The sequence below is a fragment of the Lontra canadensis genome, unplaced genomic scaffold (assembly GCF_010015895.1).
Source record: "Lontra canadensis isolate GAN:19392208 unplaced genomic scaffold, GSC_riverotter_1.0 scaffold3, whole genome shotgun sequence".
NCBI classification, from domain to species: Eukaryota; Metazoa; Chordata; class Mammalia; order Carnivora; family Mustelidae; genus Lontra; species Lontra canadensis.
Genome location: NW_022630997.1, coordinates 45,257,261 through 45,277,700, shown reverse-complemented (window position 1 = coordinate 45,277,700; position 20,440 = coordinate 45,257,261). Strand labels below are relative to the sequence as shown.

General features: G+C 47.2%; 1 protein-coding gene across 1 annotated transcript in view; it reads left to right on the top strand.

Moving 5' to 3' along the window:
* Nucleotides 1-12,658: 12,658 nt before the first annotated feature.
* LOC116857340 (core histone macro-H2A.2) overlaps nt 12,659-20,440 on the top strand; it is a 42,999-nt gene continuing 35,217 nt past the window's right edge. Inside the window, exon 1 of the mRNA XM_032841331.1 lies at nt 12,659-13,269. The gene's annotated coding sequence lies outside the window, so the exon portion shown is untranslated. The remainder of the gene's footprint in view (nt 13,270-20,440) is intronic.

Here is a 20,440-nt window from a genome sequence, read left to right as displayed (position 1 = left end):
TGGGGAGCCCGATGTGGGGCTTGATCCCAGGACCATGGGATCATGACCTGAGGTGTTTTTAAAAACAATATAGAGTAATTTTTTTTATTTTTTTAAAGATTTATTTATCTGAGAGAGAGAGAGCTCAGGGGTGGAGGGTAGTGGGAGAGAATCTCAAGCAGATTCCCCGCTGAGTGTGGAGCCCCATGTGGGGTTCAGTTCCACGACCCATGAGATCATGACCCAAGCCAAAACCAGGAGTCGGACACCCAACCAACTGAGCCACACAGGCACCCCTGAAGTAAATTTTTTATGAACGATATAGACAACAGGCTTAGAAAAAAGACAGGAAGGATGGGAGATAAAATATCAAAAAAAAAAAAGAAAGAAAGAAAGAAAGAAAGAAGGTGTCAGTGATGGTTGTTTTATGAATGTTGAGATTAAAGATGAGGACTACTATTCTATTTTTCCCAAAATTCTGACAATAAATATGATTTACTTTTGTAATCAGGAAAAAAAAATAAAACCAGTAAACACTTACAATGGAAATACTTTATCTGCCAATTGTATATATTGTCCTCAGGACCAAGATTCATACCTTGGGACTCACTGCACTATCTTGGCTTCTTTGTTTTTACTACTTCAGCCCTACCCACTCCTCTCCAGACTGCACTGTGGTGCGTTAGCAATCGGAATCTGGTAAGGGACAAAGACGTTCAGGGACAGAACTGAATTAAAGATAGTTAAAATCACATCTTTATGGATCCGTTATTCTAACTAATAATATTTGGCCGAGAGACAAGGGATGAGGAACCGTTATGAACAAACCAGAGCTGACCTGGGGCTTTCTCTACCCCGGGGATTTCTCTGGGAGGGGCTGGCATCTTCTAGAAGATCTTGTGGTGGTTTGTGAACAGGAGACTGTATCTTGCCTTTACAAATTCTGTGGGAAGATTCTGCATTTTCAGCATTTCAGACAGAAATACAGAGTGCCTCGCAATTTTGTATGACAGAAACATTATGCCTGAATGAGTTGTACCCCCAGACAAGAACAAACCTAAAGGAAGACTACCACAGACCACTAACCTCCGCAAAACATTCTACCCTGAGGGAGGATAAAATCAGCAAGAGGGAAATGCCAGGTTTGCCTAGAAATCTGAGGACCTGACAAAGGCCCGGCCTCCTATAAACTTAATTGCTCACAGAGCAGCAGGAAAGTGAAAAATATACCAGGAACATCTGCTGTTTGTGAATGAGTAGGGTTGAGTCAAGTAAGATTAGCCACATAAAATACCAGCCTCCTAGCATTTCCCAGGGAAGCACCTCACGCGTTGTAAAGATCAGCAAAGGGACTAGAGGGCCCTTTGTTTTTAAAGGATGCCCAGCTTGATTATCGATTAAAAAAAAAAAAAGGCATTCAGAAACGCGAAAAGGAAGAATGTGGGATGTCACGTGCTCTCACCACGTGTAACACAGGATTTGTTTCAAAAATTGGGATTTTTTTTTTTTAGTTCAAGCAGCCAACATACAGTGCGTCCTTAGCTTTTGATACAGAAAAATTGCGATTTTTTTTTTAATCTAACCTTGGGCAATACAAGAAAATTTTAAATAGTTCCAAAAGAGGCCCTGGGGGCTCTTCATTCAATTGAATCATTAATACACGTAACCCTTTGAAGGATACGTAGGTGCATTGTAAGGTAATCTGAACACTCATTCTGCTTGGGAAGTAGAAACATTGGCATGTGAGGAGTCCTTATTCTAAGGAAAAAAAAAAAAAAACCTGAGTGCGTCTGGTACCTGAAGGTTTGCTTCATTATGTTTGCTGAATTATGTTGTCCTCTACATAATTCTCCTTACAAATGACTCTATGGGTTACCAGAACAAGGATACACATCACTCCATAGAAATCCATGCAGTCCCCTAAGCCAGCTCAAAAACGCATAATGGAGAACTCGAGTCGTTTCCTAGACAGAGGACCGCTAGCAATAACCCTTAATCACCCAGGGTCCCCGGTGGCACATTGAGAGCAGGATTCCAGAGCCTGCATTTCAGCAGCCACCATGGAAAGAAATAAACATTTTGCAATAGAGCAGGACACCCCGCTGTTCGGAACTGGCTGGTTCTGCGCCAATGGTTTCTCATCTCAACCAGCAGCAGCTGTCAAAGCCACTCTGCAGGGACGTCTTTTTGAAAGTTCTTAAAGATCTTAATTGGGACCGTCCCCTCTGGCTCCAAATAAGCTTCTCCTTGCTCACTTGTCGGATTATTGGGGAACACTCAATTTCATGATCATCAGACAGAATGGAGTGCAGAATAGCCCCATCTAATGAGCCGGATGAAAGGGAGCACCAGGGAGAGGGCTGGGGTGGTGTGCTGGAAAGAGACCCCGTCCTCCCATCAAAGTGGGGCTCAAAGGACAGGCTGCTGTGACCTTGTGCAGGGGAGATCATTTCTTCGGGAAAAAGGGTGAGGACGTGTCTACACAGTCTACCCTCTGTGACTGTATGGTCAGATTCTCGGTAGATCTACTCAGTCCCCTCTTTGAAAAATATCTTTTTATGAAAATAAGCATGAGTCGATAAAGAGATTGGGCCGTTTTCATTCCTCCACGTAAAATCCAACTGCAAAAAATTCTTTTTTTTTTTTTTAACAGATTTTAGTTATTTATTTGACAGAGAGACCACAAGTAGGCAGAGAGAGAGGAAGGGAAGCAGACTCCTGGCCAAGCAGAGAGCCCGATGCGGGGCTCGATCCCAGTACCCTGGGATCATGACCTGAGCCGAAGGCAGAGGTTTAACCCACTGAGCCATCCAGGCGCCCACCAACTGCAAAAAATTCTTATGTATAATTATTTTGTGTTGACTCCAGCCTTTGATGTAGTAATAGGATATCCTGCACGTATTCTACACACACGCATTTGTACACATGCTCATACAGAGAGGGCTGGTGAGATTCAGTGGGGCATGAGGGGACGTGGAAAGAACCTGGGACTCTCTATCAGAAAGCCCCAGTTCTGACGCCTGCCAGGCCGCTGTGTGACTTTGGACACACAAGATAAGGTTAGAAGACAAATTCTTGCTCAGGCAGTGACCTAAGTGTGTCTCTTGCCAGAGATACTCCCAGAAAAGCCAAGCTGGAAGACGAGAGGAAAAACGTGCCCCAGATAAATTGCAATGAGTCGTTGCAAAGGCTGTTCTTCCTTGATTCAAAATGCTTGTTTTGATGTACATCCTTAGTTTTTAAAAAATGTAATCAGTTGTTCTACTGTGCAAAGAGAAAGAGGATGCTGTGGGTGAGCGGAGCCGGGGGCACCTGCTACGGCATGCTGGGAAGGGCCAGTCTCCGCTCCAGAGTCTCCCAGCCTGGCCATCCAGTGGGCAGGCCCCAGCTGTCAGGGAATAGCCCCAAAGCGTGGCTCTCAGGCTGTCCATTCCCCTATTCCTAAGAAGCTCCAAGATCTCCCTGCTTAACACAAAAAGACCAAAACCTCCCCCTTAAGACCAAGGCTCCCTCCACCCGCCCTCTCCAGGGAACACCCAAGGATCCATCTGCTGGGACACTGGCCACTGCCCCGCCTGGCCCACCTCCAACCACCTCTGATCCTCTGCCCCCCAGCTCCGCCCACTCACATCCCACAAAACCATCCTTGCTCAACTCAGATGCCATTTTCATGAAATTCTTTTTTTTTTTTTTTTAGATTTTCTTTATTTATTTAGCAAAGAAAGAGAGAGAGCATGAGCAGGCAGAGTGGCAGGCAGAGGCAGAGAGAGAAGCAGGCTCCCCGCTGAGGAGGGAGCCCCATGTGGGACTCCATACTGAGACCCTGGGATCATGACCTGAGCAGAAGGCAGTGGCTTAACCTACTGAGCCATCCAGGCATCACTCCATGAAATTCTTTACCAAAGGGGTTGGAGGAAAGGGGAAAGGAGGGCAATGAGAGCCAGAGAGAGATCCGCAACCCCCCCACCAACCCCCGCTGATGGTTTTGGCATGGCAAAGGCAAGCATATGCAGGGTTTGAGTCTGAAAACCCACATTGTTAAAATTCTTGAACAGTGTCTCTGGCAGCTGTATAAAGCCATAAAAGTTCCACCACTGAGGTGATAGAGGCTGAGTGACCATCTGCCCGGGCTGTCACATAGAGAATTCCCATGGCGGGGGGTGTTAGAGTAGAGGACCCCATGTCCCCTTCCATGATGCTAAGCCATGTTGTGGCCATGGATTCCAAACAGTAAGTTTCAAGTTAGAGACAAGTTTTGCTTAAGGTCCAGCTGTGGTTCTCTCATCTCACCTGCTGGGTTTTAATTTTTCATTTAAAAACCCAGACACAGGAGGTGGGCCTGGCTGGCTCAGTTGGCAGAGCGTGTGACTCTCGGTCTCCACCTTGTGGGTTCAAGCCCCAGGTTGAGCATAGAGCTTACTTAAAAAAAAAAAAAATCAGATAATGGGGTTCCCCAGAGGCTCCGATTAAGCATCTGCCTTCGGCTCAGGTCATGATCCCAGGGTCCTGGGATGGAGTCCCCCTCAGGCTCCCTGCTCAGTGGAGAGCCTGCTTCTCCCTCTCCCTCTGCCTGCTGCTCCCCCTGCTTATTCTCTTTCTCCCTCTGTCACATAAAGAAAGAAAATCTTTTTTAAAAACCCGATACAACATTTTAGGAAAAGGTGGAATGGAAGGAAGAAAACAGCAAAAAGCAAAGACATCAGAGTCGGGGTAGGGATAGATGTAAACCCTTGCCTTAGGCAAGATGTGGGACCACCCACCCGTCACTGTCCTCATCTGTAGACTGGGCTGGTAATGGAACTGTCCTAAGTGCTTCTTGGTACATGGCATGTGGCAAGCATGCCATCAGGTTTATTAGTATCAGCCTTGTTCCCATTATTGAAGGGCTTTGCAGTCCCAAGCACATGGAAAGTGTTCAGTAAATAAAAGTTAGGGATATTATAATACACTAAGTTTATATGTGAAGTAACATTCATTTTAAGGATTCACTTTAGGTTCACTTTAGAGCAACTCTTTGAAGATGTAATTCCAAAAGCAGAATTTGGTAACCTCCCCCTCCCCCCCACCCCCATTCTATGATCATCTTATAGATGAGGAAACTAAGACTCAAGGAGATTCCATCCCTTGCCCAACGTCACACAGTGGAGGAGCTGGGACTGGGCCACGTCTTCCATCTCTAAGCTCATTTTCCTTCCATGAATGGTGCGAACACAAATGAGACAGGTTGGAAGGGTGGTGGTGTGCCAACAGTTCGCCTCCTCCCCCAAGAGACAGGGGTATTTCTTCCTCCACCTGCTGGCCCGCCCTGAGCCATTCATTCCCGGATGTGGAAAAGAAATCTCTTCTCCACGTAATGAAGGGTCTCCTCCTGTTAAATATGGCGGTTTGAACACAGGCGGTAGATGAGTCGGGATGCACTAACAGTCGAGCATTTGCAAAATCAGTTGTGATGACTGTAAACACTACCTTTGAACCCCTGTTATGAGAAATGTTATCACCCCTAAGATAGAATTCCACTCTTCTCATTTGGAGACCTGTATTACCAAAAAAAAAAAAAAAAAAAATGTTCTCTACTCTTTTTTTTTTTTTTAAAGATTTATTTATTTATTTATTTGACAGAGAGAGCTCACAAGTAGACAGAGAGGCAGGCAGAGAGAGAGGGGGGAAGCAGGCTCCCTGCTGAGCAGAGAGCCCGACTCAGGGCTCTATCCCAGGACCCTGGGAGCATGACCTGAGCCGAAAGCAGAGGCTTTAACCCACTGAGCCACCCAGGCACCCCTGTACTCTACTTTTATTATAATCAACATTTTATCAATAAAATTGTTACGGAGGGGCACCTGGGTGGCTCAGTGGGTTAAAGCCTCTGCCTTTGGCTCAGGTCATGGTCCCAGGTTTCTGGGATGGAGCCCCGCATTGGACTCTCTGCTCGGCGGGGAGCCTACTTCCCACCCCCCTCTCTCTCTGCCTGCCTCTCTGCCTACTTGTGATCTCTGTCTGTCAAATAAATAAATAAAATATTTAAAAAATAAATAAAATTGTTACGGAAATTTCCTTTCTTTCTTGTTATATGAGTACCTATGTATTAACCTCCATTTTGCCTCATGACGAAGAAGTCTAAAATATTTACAATCGGGCCCATTACGGAATAAGTTTGTCCCCCTCTGCTATAAAGGGAGGAATGACACTTTCTCCTAGCAATGGAGCCAGAGTTCAGCTGGTGAGGACAGGAGCCTGGGACAAGGTGGGAAAACTGAGTCAGCACTAGCTGACGTTTGTGGTGGGAATCCCTTTGAGAAGCTGCCAAAACGTAAGATGGGTCTTCTCAACAGAAATGCACAGGGACACAAAACATTCCAGAACCCCAGTTTCTTCCAAGAGCCCTAAGTGCTCCTGGTGGATCTCCAAGTGTCCAAGAACCCAAGCTAAGAGTTTCAAAGGGGAGGGAAGGGAGAAGGGAAGGGAAGGAGGAAGGAAGAAAGAAATGGAGGTGGAAACCTTTATGACTAGCAAAGGTATGAGTGACTGAGTCTCCTTTAGCATTAACTCCCTCCGCTCTCACCTTGGGTTACTCTTTCCCAACCCAATGAAATGGAAGGAATAATTATGTGAGGCAGGGAGTGGAGTTGAGGCCCAAGGGTGGACACAGGATTTCCTCTATAAAGGGTAGGAGAGGAGCAGGCAATCTCTGAAGACCGGAGCAGAGGGGGCCATAGTTAAATGTCTGTAGGAAGCCCTGAGCTTCCCCCGCAGCCCTGCTAACCCACAGTCCTAGTGGGCCTTGGCTGTCTCAACTTCCTACCCGTGCAGCACCCAGGGCAGCATTATGCCCGGGGCCATTACCCTCAGATTTACCCAAGGGCTGGGCTGCGGCCAGGCTCCTGATGGGAAAGATGGTGGCCCAACCAGAGAGCACCAGCCCTAAGTGAAGGTGACCCTGCCCAGGGACCCCAGCTGCAGAGGTCCCAAGTAGAAATGCCCTTGGGCGTGATCCCAACCAAAAACCACCTTATCGTTTCTGATGCTCTTTGCAGTGTGGAACTTGGAGGCAACCAGACTCAGTCTAACTCTCCTGAGAGACCTGTTCTCTCTAACCCCTCTAATGGGGGTCCAAGGCAGTGTCCACTTAATCTCTAGCTCCATGACTGGGAGGTGTTTGTGGGCAATAAGGCTGAGTGGCATCTGGGCATCTCCAAGGATCGAGCCATCAAAAGTAAAGGGTGGGTCCTCTTATCTTCTTATCTTCACAGAGGTGGGATTCTAGACTGTCAGCCTGAGAGACAGTTTGGTGCCAGATATGTCACAGAGCTCTGACTGATGCCGTGTGAGGACGTTCCTAGGTCTGGAGATGAAGGTCTTTGCTTTGCAGCACTGGCAAGAGATCCCGAATCTGTACCTTCCCCAGTGTCTTGTCTCTGAGCCTCTGCATCCACTCTTCTGCCTGAGACCTCAGCAGAGGACAGTGCATGGGCTAAGTTGTCCCCTGAAGGACTAAACACTAAGACTCTTCCAGAGTCCAGAGAAGACAGGGAAGACCTCTTCCCACAACAGGGAGAAAAGTCCCTGCTTGGAAGGACACCCAAGAAAAGTAACTTTGGGTACATTGGACAGGGCAGCTGGCTGCCTAGAGGTACAGGGGAGCAGACCCTATGGATTGTCAACCTAGGTCACTTTTTATTTATTCAAGTATTATCTATTCTTAAAATGTTTGAAAACCAAACAGTAAATAAAATAAAACATTTGGGGGAGAAACCTGGTTTAGCTCATTTTAAGAATGCTTTGGAACACCAACATGTAGGGACTGGTGTCAATTTAAGAAAGGTGTTCAGAGACAAGTAGCTCCTAACCCTTGTCACCAGTTCTTCATTGATAATTTCAAGGTGATTTCCGCACCTGCTGCCATGCCCTCGGTTATCAGACGGCAAGCTTCCTGAGAAGAGAAGATGCCTCTCTGTACCTCTCGTGTGACCTGGCCCAGTTTCTTGCAGACAGTGCCTATTAAAAAATATTAGATTCCATTTGGAAATAAATATTTATAAATATTCACTTGAGTGTCACCTTTGTGTACAGGGGATGGGATCAGGGGGCCTTCCCTCCTCTTCCTCTTCTCTCTCTCCCAGCCTAGAGTCCTTTTAGTATTACTAGTAAGATCTAATTTCCAATAAGAGCCATTGATGGTGCCTGGGGATCAAGTGGCCAGGGTCATTCAATAATGATTTGTCCCCTTGTCCTCCAAAAACGAACCCAGTGCTTGAGTACAAGCCCATGTCCCTGCTACCACCCATCAGAGCAACGAGCTTCCACGTGGCCAAAGCTCTCCAAGTGTTTTTATTTGGATTTTTCTCCCCAGAAGAAACATGTTTTTCATGCAGTAATCTTAATAAATGCAACTGGGCTCCATTTCTTGGCTTCGAGGTAATGAAAATTAATTACCATACTTTACAAGTAATAGTTTCCACTCACAGCCCTCCTGTAGAAGTAAATATATCATAAATAGTTGCTATTATACCAATGGCTCGTGGATTGGGCAGCCTGTCGTCCATAAATCCTTTTTCAACAGACATGTTATTTCTTTTGGGGGAACAAACAGATTTGTTTTAGATCAGAGAGTCAACTGACAGATGGCCTTTGTAAAAACACACCATTTGTATAAATAAATTATAGTTTTACTATGGTATTCTGCTTTTGTGGATTTCAAAAATCTGTCCCCCCCCATTCTCTAGAATGGGTCTAAATCGTAAAGAGCAATTTTGTTCGGGTGAGAGGCCACATTGCACAGATCTCCCAACACAGATGCTAAGGTCCAGTCTCTGTAGACGCATGCTGCCACTTCCCACCGCAATCGTGGCAAAGAGCTCTGCCTGGAGGTAATGGGTTGATCTCCCGGAGAGCTCTGGCACCAGGCACAGCAAGATCCCAACTGGCACACTCCCCTTAGCTCTGGGTTCTGTTTCCATTAATAATGACATCTCATGCCTTCTCTTCCTAACCACAACTTTGCATCACTGGGGCTGATAATGTATTTCTCTTGAAAACCTGCAACATTTAATTTTCTTTTACAGCGTAGTTCATCATCAGTTAAATGCTAAACATTTGGTTGATTCCTTTAAAATCCCGATCAGCCTTAACTCTGAGCCTACTGCTGTAGAAGTCATGACCCATCTCATAACACACACACACACACACACACACACACCAAATGTTTATAAATTTATAGAGAGATGTATCTACATAGTTACTTATCTACACACACAAAGAGACTCACTTATGTAAATCTCCCTGTCCCAGAACCAAATGGTCAGGGCTTAGCCTTGAAAAGGACATATTTTGTTGCTGTTTTTAAAAACCTGGGCTATTAAGATGTTCCTTTTGTTAAGAGACAGCGATGTTCATTTTAACTAGAGCTACTAACAATAGGCATTGTTGGCATAATAAGGGCCTATGTGTTTCTTTAAAGACATCATTCCCTTTCCTAAGTGATTAAGATCCTAAAGCTGCCAGTTTTGGTGAAGGAAATCAAGTGATTAATTAAACATTAATCAAATGTTCACCACTCAAAATATAACACCGGGGAAGACTTTGCATATTTCTAGCCAATAAAAAATTTTGAGTCAGATTGCCTAGTATTTCTCAGGTTATAGGGTACATTTAAAAGCTGTGTTCGTTTCCTAGAATGGTGGGGTACTTTTTAGCCTGGAGCTTTGCCTGCACTCATAACCTCAGGCCTCCGTGTCGCTATTTCAAGTTATGCCAGTTGGTGCCTTGATGGAATTAATACAGCATCTAGAATTGCCTAACTTACATTCAAAGAAGAGCTTAAACCAATGATTTCCATCTGTTTTTATGACACTCCCAGGGAATCTCAAGTTACTTCAAAGGGGAGCAGAAATTCTCAAATGAAATTAATCTGGATATATAAATCTTAGACACATAATATGCATACACTCACGTAGGCCAGATATAAATATATGCCCACACGAAACAGTCCTTCTGGAAGAGGCGAGGGTCAGGAAATTAATAGGGTCATTGCATACCAACATCTTAGAAGGGTAAAATGACCACAAATTATAATAGGTGTCACGAACTATATTGGAACAAATCATGGAAAATAAACACCCACTCAATTCACAGAATATCATACATTGGGATCATAAGAAAATAAAACTGGGGGGGGCAAAATCAATGAAGCTGTCTTTAAAATAGATGATTTTGTGAACGAATGACTAGTAGACTCCACAGACTATGAATCTAGCTGCATGGCTGGTTCTTTTTTTTTTCCCCCATCTCTAAATCATGCTGCATGACTCCCTATGTGGAGAAGAAATCCATCCTGCACCTCCATAAAATGTTCGCTAGACTCCTTGTCGCTGATGGAGTCAACTCACAGCCAACCCATTTATTCATAATGTTATCTACACACACAGTCGAAGGTTAAGAAAATGTTTTCAGCGCGGTGGTAATCAACCAAACCTGCCGCACCTGGGCTTTTCACTGCCTCCTTGAGTATATGTATCGGGAATCGTCCGGTGACCGATCACAAAATTACTTCACCTGAAGTGAACGCACACGTTCCCTCCCACCAGATTAGCACAGGGATTAAGAACAGGAAACCGCCACTTCCTAACTCCATAACTGGGGGCAAGTTTCACATTCACTCTTTGCCTCAGTTTCTCTGTCCATACGGAGAAGGTAATACTGCCCAACCCACAGTCGTTGTGAGGATTAAATGAGTTAGTAAGGGTAAAAGTACAGTGCACTCTGGAAAAATGCAGGAAGTGCAAACTCTCGTTATTCCTATATATTATTCTCTTTGTCTGAGATTCCTTGAGGTAGGTCAGTGCAGAACTTACAATTACTGATGAATTTCTAATTAGGTTGACCATTTTAAATGGCCAATATTATCGGGTCAAATTTTTGTTCATGTGTCAAATGTCCAATAATAAATACATATAATTTAACTAGATCCGCATATTAGGTTGCTTATTTATCCCCCGTACATCCTCTGAAGTTTGGAGTTGGGGGAAATGGCTTTAGGCTGGGTAACGGTAAGTGAACCAGAGTTTCACCCATGTGGCCTTGACTAAGTCACCTGACCCACCTGAAGATCAGATTTCATCCTATAACATATAGGCAGGTGGCCTCTATGATCCCTTCTATTCAAGGAACAAGAGCCTTATGAAGCTGACACCCCGTTGACTCTCCAAGTTGTGACTACATCATCTATTGGAAGAAAACAACCAGGAGGAAACGGGAGAATGCTGACCAGTAAATTCTTAGACCAGCCTTTCTCAGATAGCACATAACAAAATGCTAGGATGAAATGAGTTACATAAAATGCACATAAAAATGACCAAGTGTACCATTTTTATGGCGAAGTTATAGGGAGAATGTGAATCTAATATATATTGATGAATTATTCAACTATATCTCAGTCAGCCAGGCTGAGTGGGTCACAGGGTAGGAGCATTTTTCAAGCACTCCCAGAAGGCTCCTGAACTCTTTTGAATGTTGGCCTGGAGGTTATTTGTGATCAAGAATGGACACACCAAAAATCTATATAAGAAGGGAGATAGGCACTTCCTCTAGAACAGGAAAATCGAAACCATTTGAGATGCCCCCAAGGGATCATTTGAAACCCTTTAAATATATGTCTCGGGAAAAGAGGACTTTATCCTAACTAGATTTCTGACCTGGAGAGTACCTTCAAAGACAAAGAAGAGTGAGGTCATATACAGAGAGGGTAAAAGAGATAGGAAGAAGAGTGAAGGAAGTCTCCATAAACTGAGACCATTGTGTCCAGGAGAGCTGGAGAAGCCATATGAGATTTCAACAAAGGGAGTTTTATTTATACCTTTCTGATATATGCACGATCTTTTAGGAAGCAGACAGATTTCTCAGCAAAATACTTGTTTAAAAGGCATTCGGTCTAAAGCCCTATCTACTAATTCCATCAACAGCCCCCATGGACTAATGAAAATCCCGAGGGCAGCTGGGCATTTGGGTTCTTTCCCTCTCCAGGGATTGGAGGCTCTCAGTCACTCCCAATGTTTCCCACTACCTAAACATTTACAGGTTTATGGGGGCAGATGTACACAATATTACCAAATGTGAAAGCCTCTGAAAAGCACACATTTGACCAATGCTGGAGACCTGTGTCTTCCTGTGGGTTTCTCTTTTATGAAGAGGTCAAAATTTCGCCTCTCCCAATCCTTTGAGTCATGGGGAGAAACCCGAGGAAGCATGGGTGGCCATAGCAAGTGAACACTTTTCCCTGCAATAAACACATTCCTTTGACTCGCCCCCAGCCACGGAGCCCCCACCACCATCTCCAGTGACAAAGGAGATGGCTTCCAGTAGAAGAGAGCTACTACTAATCCCATGATCACAACTGATATTGTCCACCGCATCCCTAGAAAAATACATTTCCTGGAAACTAACATTTGGTCCTTAAGACAATAGCCCCGCGCCCATCTTAACACCTGCTTCGATATTACAAATTAACACACGGTAAAGCAACCGAATTAAAAATTATGTCCACACACACCGTCTCCCCCACCAAAACATCCATCTGCTAATATTATGCAACGCTGGAATCTAAACTGGTCTGAATTTATAAAAAGCCAACAGGCATGGATACACATTCTCGGTTCTCGTGGCCGTGGCCACTCTAGGCAACAGCCCCAGGAGTAGACACGAACGTTCCTGTTTGGTATTCGTTATTATTTGAGGACACGAGACCATAGAAGGGGGCCGTTTGGGCTTTCCCCTTCTAAGGCTCTCCCCAGAAGGGCCCGATGAACGCCCACGCCGTCTTCTCCCACCAAAGGTGGCTCCTGCTCTCCGGAGCCTCCGGATCCTGACCGTAGCGCTTCTGTTCCCGGCCCTGGGGAAAGCCTCGTCTCCTCGAGTGGCCCTCGGCGCAGCCGGCAGATCCGCCCGCGACGCGGAGGCCGCGCGGTTTCATCATTAATGCTCCTGAAGGACAATAGCTCATCAAGCCCCACCGAAAGCCCCGGACCCGTCGCGGAGCCTGGGCTGGCGGGGGATGAGGCTGAGCGACTCCTCCTAGAGGTGGTTATGTGGAGAAGGAGCAATCCCTTCTCCCTCCTCCTCCTCCCCCCGCTACTATCCGCGGCCCGGAGAACTGCCGCTTGCCGCCATTGACAAGCACCGATAGAACCCAAAGAAAGGCAAAGAGTCCTGCCGGGCACCGGCGCCGCGCGGGCCGAACCTGCGCCCCGGGAGCGGCGCGCCGAGGGCACCGGGCGCCCGGAGCAGGCGGCGCAGCACCAGGTGAGCCAGCCATGGCGATGGCATTATTGTTCAGGGGGCTCCGGGGTCTGGAGACAAAACGCGCCGCGGGGGCAGCGCAGGGGCCGGAGAGAACCCCTGCATCTCCTGCCGTCCGGCCCCTGCGGGCGCACCCCGATAGCCGACCCTCCCCGCCAAAGAAAAGAGAGAAGAATTAATAAATCAAGCTGCCCAACTTGCTTCCTCGCGAAATAAAGGCGGGGGGGTGGCGGGGGTGCGAAAGAAGCGGTAAAATTGCCGCGGCCGGCAAGGAGCGGGGGCATCCTTGGCGAGGTGGGAGGAGGCGGCGGGATGCGGGGTCCAGCGGCGGGCCGCGGCGAGGCCGGCCCGGCAGGGAGCGGAGGGCTCCCGGGATGCGGACTTCGGGGCGCCGGAGCCGAGGAGGGAGGCGCCCGGCCGCCGAGGGGACTGCTCCGGGGCGGTGGGCCGCTCGGGGGGCCTCCGAGGGTGCGGGGCTGGGCGCCGGCCCGCTCGGGGCTGACAATGGAAGGGGCGCGGGGGCGCGGGCCAGAGGGAAGGGGGCCGGGGGCCGCGGGCCGGGGGCGGGCCGCGCCGCGGAAGGTCAGGCCGGGGACGCGGGCGGCGGGGGCGACGCCGGGGGTCGCTGCGCGGTAGCGGGGCGCTGCGAGCTCCGTGAGCCCCATGAGCCTCGGCTGGCGCGGAGGAGGGCTCGGGGCCGGGCACTCCCCTCCGGTTCCCTTTCCGGGGCGCCCGGTGCCGCCGCGCGCTGCGCTTTCCCCGGGAAATGGCGGCCCCTCCGCGGAGCTCGCTCGAGCAGTCCCAGCTTCCCGCTTTGCGCGGGAAAAATACAATAATAATAATATAATAATTAATAGTAATAATAATAATAATAAAAGGGAAAGGGGGATAAAAGTAAAGTGGCCGCGACGAAGGAAAGGGCTGCGGCGGGCGCCAGACGGCGTGCGAGGCGCGTGCGGGGCGCGGCGGGCGGGACCGGCCCTGCCTCCCCGGCTCGCAGCCCGCTCTCCCCAGCACCCGGTGCCAGCCTCGCCCGCCGCCGAAATCGCGCCCGTCGGTGTCCTTCCCCGCCTTGCCTCGTGGGGGCGCCCTCCGCTCCTGCCCTCTTTGTTCCTCCCAACAATGGCCAACAGGCCTTCAGCCCCCAAAGGGCCAAATGCGCCTCTTCTCCAGGAGTTCCCGGGAGCTGATTGCTGCGGCCGCGACCTGGGCCACCGCGAGCTTGATTTCGGCCGGGTCACTGCTGGGGTTTAGTGGCAACGGACCCACGGTGAGCATAAGGGGCCAGAAGAAGCTGGCTGAGAAGCCAAAGCGCGGGTCCCTGTGTGTCTGGGGCAGGGCAGCCCCGACGGAAAAGGGGGTCCCCGCACCCCAGCGGCGCTGGTGACCCCAGGGAATTCCGAACAAGGCCCGCGCCTGCGCCCCCCAGACCTCAGGGGCCCACTCCGCTGGAGGCGGTCAGTCCACCCTAGCAAACGGTTTCCTCGTTTTTCTCATTTGTGTTTGTGTCCAAATACCCCTGTGCCCCCTCCCTGGGCTGCACAGTTGCTACTGAAACGGTTCAATAGGCGAGAGGAATAGAACCGTTATCCAGAGCGAAACGCGCCTCCATTTGTACTGTTTCTTATTTAGCGACACACAATTCTCAGCTCGTTCATATTTAACTGAAAGTTATCTCTTACCCTTTTGGAAAACTCCTTTTTTTTTTTTTTCCAAGTGAGTGTTCAGAACGGCAAGATTTGGAACCACGCTCACGGATTTTTAGAATCGCTTTAGCCCAAGATTATCATACAAATAAATATAGGCTCTGCCTGAAGGAAAAGTTTATCTTGCATCCAGTAATTCACACCTCTAAAACCTCCCTTTCCTGTAACCAAATTGAAAATATATTTATTTCCGGTTCTCTGCTCCAGTTCTGCTAGCCTGTCACAGGTCTTCCTCACCTGGATCCATTTATGGCCATGCTTCGGACATTATGAATGATTTCCTCTATTTCAGAACTCTGTAAAAGAATTTCATTCCTTGGATCTAGAATGTTCCAAAGAGGGACCTTACTCCCTCTCTATCTCATCTTCTGTCTGCTTCCCAGGGATTCTGAGGCTTTTCCCAGTGGGTGGGACACCCTGCTAGCTGTTGTCTGAGACAGGCAGGTCTGCTTTCACTGCCTCCTGCCTGCAGAGCACGAGGGAATCCTGCTTTAGGCAGACAACTTTAAATGAACGATATCTGTAACTTGGCCAGGGGGAAGGATGTACAAAAATCCAACCAAGTTTTTGAAAAAATTTTTTTCGTTCTTAAGAAATAACCTCAAAGATAAATGCTTTTTTGGCACAGGGATGAGCAAAGATTGTGATTGGAGATCACTCCCCAAGCATCTACTGGGACCCAATTATTAAACACCTCTGGTTGGGGGAACCAATGCACATATGTAGAAGTCATGGGCCTTGCTCTGAGAGAGTTCAGGTTCCAAGCCTAGGAGATAAAATATGTATGCAAGTAAGACAAGGTAAAAAATGATTACTCTTGGCAAGCTAAGTGGGAAACCAGTTACTTTCTTACACTGCTAACAGGTGTGTCAACTGGTATAGCCAATTTGGAGGGCACAGTTAAAGTCAAATAACAAGCACACTCTGTGACCCAGCCATTCCATTTCTTGGTCTATATCTTAGGGAAGCAGGCACAGATTATGTAATTCCCTCGCATTGCAGAGTTTTGGCAGTTTTGAAACTGAAAGCAACCTAATGGCCATCATATGGAATGGCTAAAAAGAATCTGGTACATCTATCTTCTGGACAGATCAGGCAGCATTTAAAAAGAATGAAGTAAGCCCATATATACTGAGACAGAAAGGTCACCAAGACATACTAATGAAAAAGGCAGTTGCAGAACAATACATACTGTACGGTACTATTTATGTAAAAAACAAAAACAAAATACTATGTATTCTATAAGTAAAAATGCACATATAAAAAGATAGGAAGGGCATAAAGACACCCACTGAAAGAGACGAGAACTGGAGAAATTGTCAAGGAAGAGTTTAGTCATACAATTATTCATACCCATCTGTAACCATTGTTACAACATTTGGAATTTTACTATTTGAATTAATTTCTGTATTACTTGCATAACTAAATACAATTAAGAAGTTACAAGTGATTGATAATGTGTAATAACAGTCCCAATAAAATGCTACAACAGTTTTTAAAGGGAGAATAGAATTTTAGTCTGGAAGAAGGCTGGGAGTAGGCTTTACAGAGAATGCAGAAGAAGGGGATAGGATCCGAGGCAGGCAGAAGGAAGACTGACCAGACAGAGCTTCTCCTCTTTCTTCAATGTCATCACGTTATCACGTAAATTCCCTTGCGAGGCTGCGGCTGGCCTGCCCTGCCAAGGTTCAGGTGGGTGAGGGAACTAAACCAATAGTTTATACTTGTCTACTCGCTATGTTTCTGTGAATATCTTACATTAGATTTAGATGAGAGAAAAAAAAAATGAACCAGTAGAGGAATTTCTGACAATGATACTGGAAGGTAGTATTTTAAAAAGGAAGATAGTGAAAACTTCAGGATGGGGAAATTTTTTTTCTCGTAGATGCACACAGGGCTATATATGGGGAATTAAATTGGAGGGAAAGATGAGCATTTGAGAGGATAATTCACTTCCCCTCCCCCCAAAAATTCACAAAAGGAACCCCCCAAATGCTTTTGAAACAGATATTTAAGGGGTACCTGGCTCAGCCCTTGGAGCATGCAAATTTTGATTTCAGGGTCATGATTCCAAGTCCCACATTGCAGGTGGAGACTACAGTAAGAAGGAAGGCAGGAAGGAAGGAAGGAAAGACGGGGACATTTAAGGCTGGTTTCCCTTATTCACTCAAGGAATATTTATTGAAGATCAAATGTGTACATAACACTGCCAGGTATAACTGAGTACAGGACAAACAGCCCCAGACCAGGGTTCCAGAAGTGGGGGTGAGGGGCTGGTCATAGCTCTGGTCTCACATGGACTGTGTGGTCATAGACAAGCTGTTTACTGACCCCCGCCCCTCCCCTGTCACACCTTCTGTGGTGGCTAAAAGCAGGAGGGGTGCACTAAAAATGGTCGATCACTCTAGTCCCTTTCAGTCTTAGATCATGACCTTGCGAAATCCTAGGATTCTAACCATGTGGTGACTGATTGTGAATTCCCAGACAGATGGAATTTGGGGGATTGGACTAGGAGGGGCCCCAAGTGCCCCATCTTGGGAAAAATAAAGGTACTCACTGTCTTGAAGTTCTCAGTAGCTTGGGTAGCTCTCAGTGTTTCCCCAGGGTGGAAATTTCATCACCAGCCCTTTACACAAGCTCCTAGGAAGCTGTTGCTGAGCTCCAGCTTCGTGATGTACACAGACCACCCAGCGCTGCAGGATTGTCGTTGTTGCTTTTGAACTAGAGGGGAAATGCCTGCCTGCGCTCCATGAAAATCATCCCCTAGAATTGTTTCTTCTCTGGAAATAAGTCCACAATTGGTAAGGTTTATGAAATGCCTTATTGCCTGCCAGGCACTGTTCCAGACACTTTCTCCATATTCACTCCTTTCATTCTTCCAACAGCGCAATAGGCGGGTACTATTATTAGATCCATCTTATGGGAAAGAAAAGAGAGGTGGAGGATGTGCCCACAGCTGGAGGTAGACTTGGGAGTCGGGTCCAGACACCCTCCCTCTACAACCCACATCCTCCCCTCCATGGGGTGAGAACAAGGGCCTGCGGGCCTCCCTAGGGAGTCTCAGATTAGGTTCGATACGCAGATTTTTACTTTAAAAACTTCTCTGCATCACCATTTTACCTGCCTCTGTCAGATGGAAGATAAAGATTATCCGATTGAGCTACACAACACTGTGCTTTAAACTGTCTTGTCACAAAGTATTAAATAAGATGAATTTGGTGGTTTCGCTGAAGCCCTTGCTGTTCATTTATCCATCCCGCCCTCCATCATACTTCGCCCGATTTATTTGACTGGCGTTGCCAATTTGGACTAGGAATGGAGTAAGTAATTCAAGTCAGAATTCTCGTGCTTTGACAGAGAAGTGTGTGTGGAAATCCATGTCCAACCAGCAGCCCCAACCCAGGGACGTTCACTCCAGCTCATTCCGGGGATGCCAAGATTAGCTACGGGCAACCATAATATTGAACCGAAAACTGTGACACATGATCTGATCAGAGATTTGGGGTTATTTCTGGATAAAAGAGGCAATCCTGATGATATAGTTTGGAGGGCTAAATTTGGGGTGTTTCCACCACAAGTGGAAAAAAACCTAACAAAGTAAAAATCAAACCGATCATGGGAAACCCACACCCTGCATTTACTGCGTTTACATTAGCCGGGTGCTAATAACGCCATATATTATGCGATGTATATTTTGGACTGCCTTAACCATTCAATAAAGCCATTAAAATTAGATAGTGGTGGCAGAATATGAAAAGGTAAATTCCAACAGCTTTTGTAATAGACAACATAAACTTTTAGATCAGGTGATTATTCATGGGGTTCCCCAGCAGGATGCCAAGCTTGCGGATCGATCACGCTTCCAGAATTTTCGTGCAGTGCTAACCCACTCCAGTGTTGCCCCCGTGCTACGAAATTGGATTTCACCCCCGCTGCTCTTCAGTGAACACTATAGATTATTGTCTCGGGTGGAGAAGGGCAGTTTCAGAACAAAGCAAGGTAGAATATTCAAGTCTGGTTTTTCTTCCCTATGATTGCTGTGGATGACAAGATAGTCCCTTCAAAGGAAAGGTCACCTGGCTATGACTTCATTCTACTGGGTTGTTCCATGTCTGTGGATGTAACAGAGGGGAGGGGTGTCAGAAGGAGGGACCTTTTGAGCATCTTCATAGAATAGGACCATCTTTCAAGTGGGAAAGGACCTCACAGGTTGGCAGGTGTAATGGCTGTCATTTCTCAGAGGCCCAAAGCAGGCAAGGCGGGGACCAGCCATCAAGGTTCTCAGGGACTTCCCGACTGCACCCAGGACTGCTCCCCTTCCTTCCATCTGTTTCATATGTTGGAATTCCTGAAAGATTGTTCTTTTTGTTGTTTGTTTGAGCAAAGTTAGCGGGGTTGTCGGGGAGAGGTATTGAAAAATCAGTGGGTTTGGCTAAGGACCACAGGTGGTGAGTACAAGACTGGAGCCCCCACCCGCTCACACCACACACCGCCCCCCCGCCCCCCACTCCAGTCCCCTGTACCTCCCATCTGCCATTGTGCCGCACCCTCGAGGTCTAGCGGCTTCTGCTCATAGATGGAAAGGCACCCCACGGTTGCCCTTACCTAGTGCAGCAGATAAAACTGCCAAGCCCAGTCCGTACACGCACACCAGGAAAGGGCACTGTGTGTTGCCCGTATAGAACGCGGCAGCCGGAGTCACAGCCCCCACCCCCACCAGCACCCACAGTGCAGCCACTGCCTTAGGACCGACAGTTAGGAAAACAGGGTGGGAGAGACAGGCAAGGAAGGGATAGAGGAAGAGGAGTTCCAGGGCAGCTGCCTCTGTCTTGAGCACCCACAACCGCCCCCACCTATGCACTCAGGGGCCCACCAGTTATGGATGTCTCTGGAAGCCCCTGGTGGATCAGGCAGTCCCGGGGGGCTACAGTCTCCTTGCTGTCTAATACTGGCATGCTCCCACCCAGCCCTGAAGCGGGCTCCCGCATCTCCTCACCCCTCACCTGAGAAGCTCATCTTGGCTCAAAGTTGGTCCCCTGCTCAGAGGATAAGAGGCCACCACTGATAGCAATAAACCTCACTACGAATCTGAAACTGCTCGATTTTGAAGAAAGAAGACAGCTTGCCCACTGTTCTGGTTTGTTAATTCCCAAGAGCAAAAAGACAAGAGACCAGCCTGGACCCAGGGAAGGGTTTGTTTTTTATTTTGTTTTCCATGAATAAATAGATTCAGGAAGACAGTTTTCTTCCAGGGTGCATGACTGAGATCCAATAAGAATAAAACTCTTTTTTATTCATTCATTTATATCATTTCTCAATCAACTGATACCATAGATAACCAAATATATTTATATTGTGTTAGACAATGGCAGGCTAATAACAAAGAGACTGAATATATATTAACAAGTTGTCCTTTTGTCTTTTAAAAAAAAAAACTTGAGCTCACGTTTAGCAAAGGTAATAACACC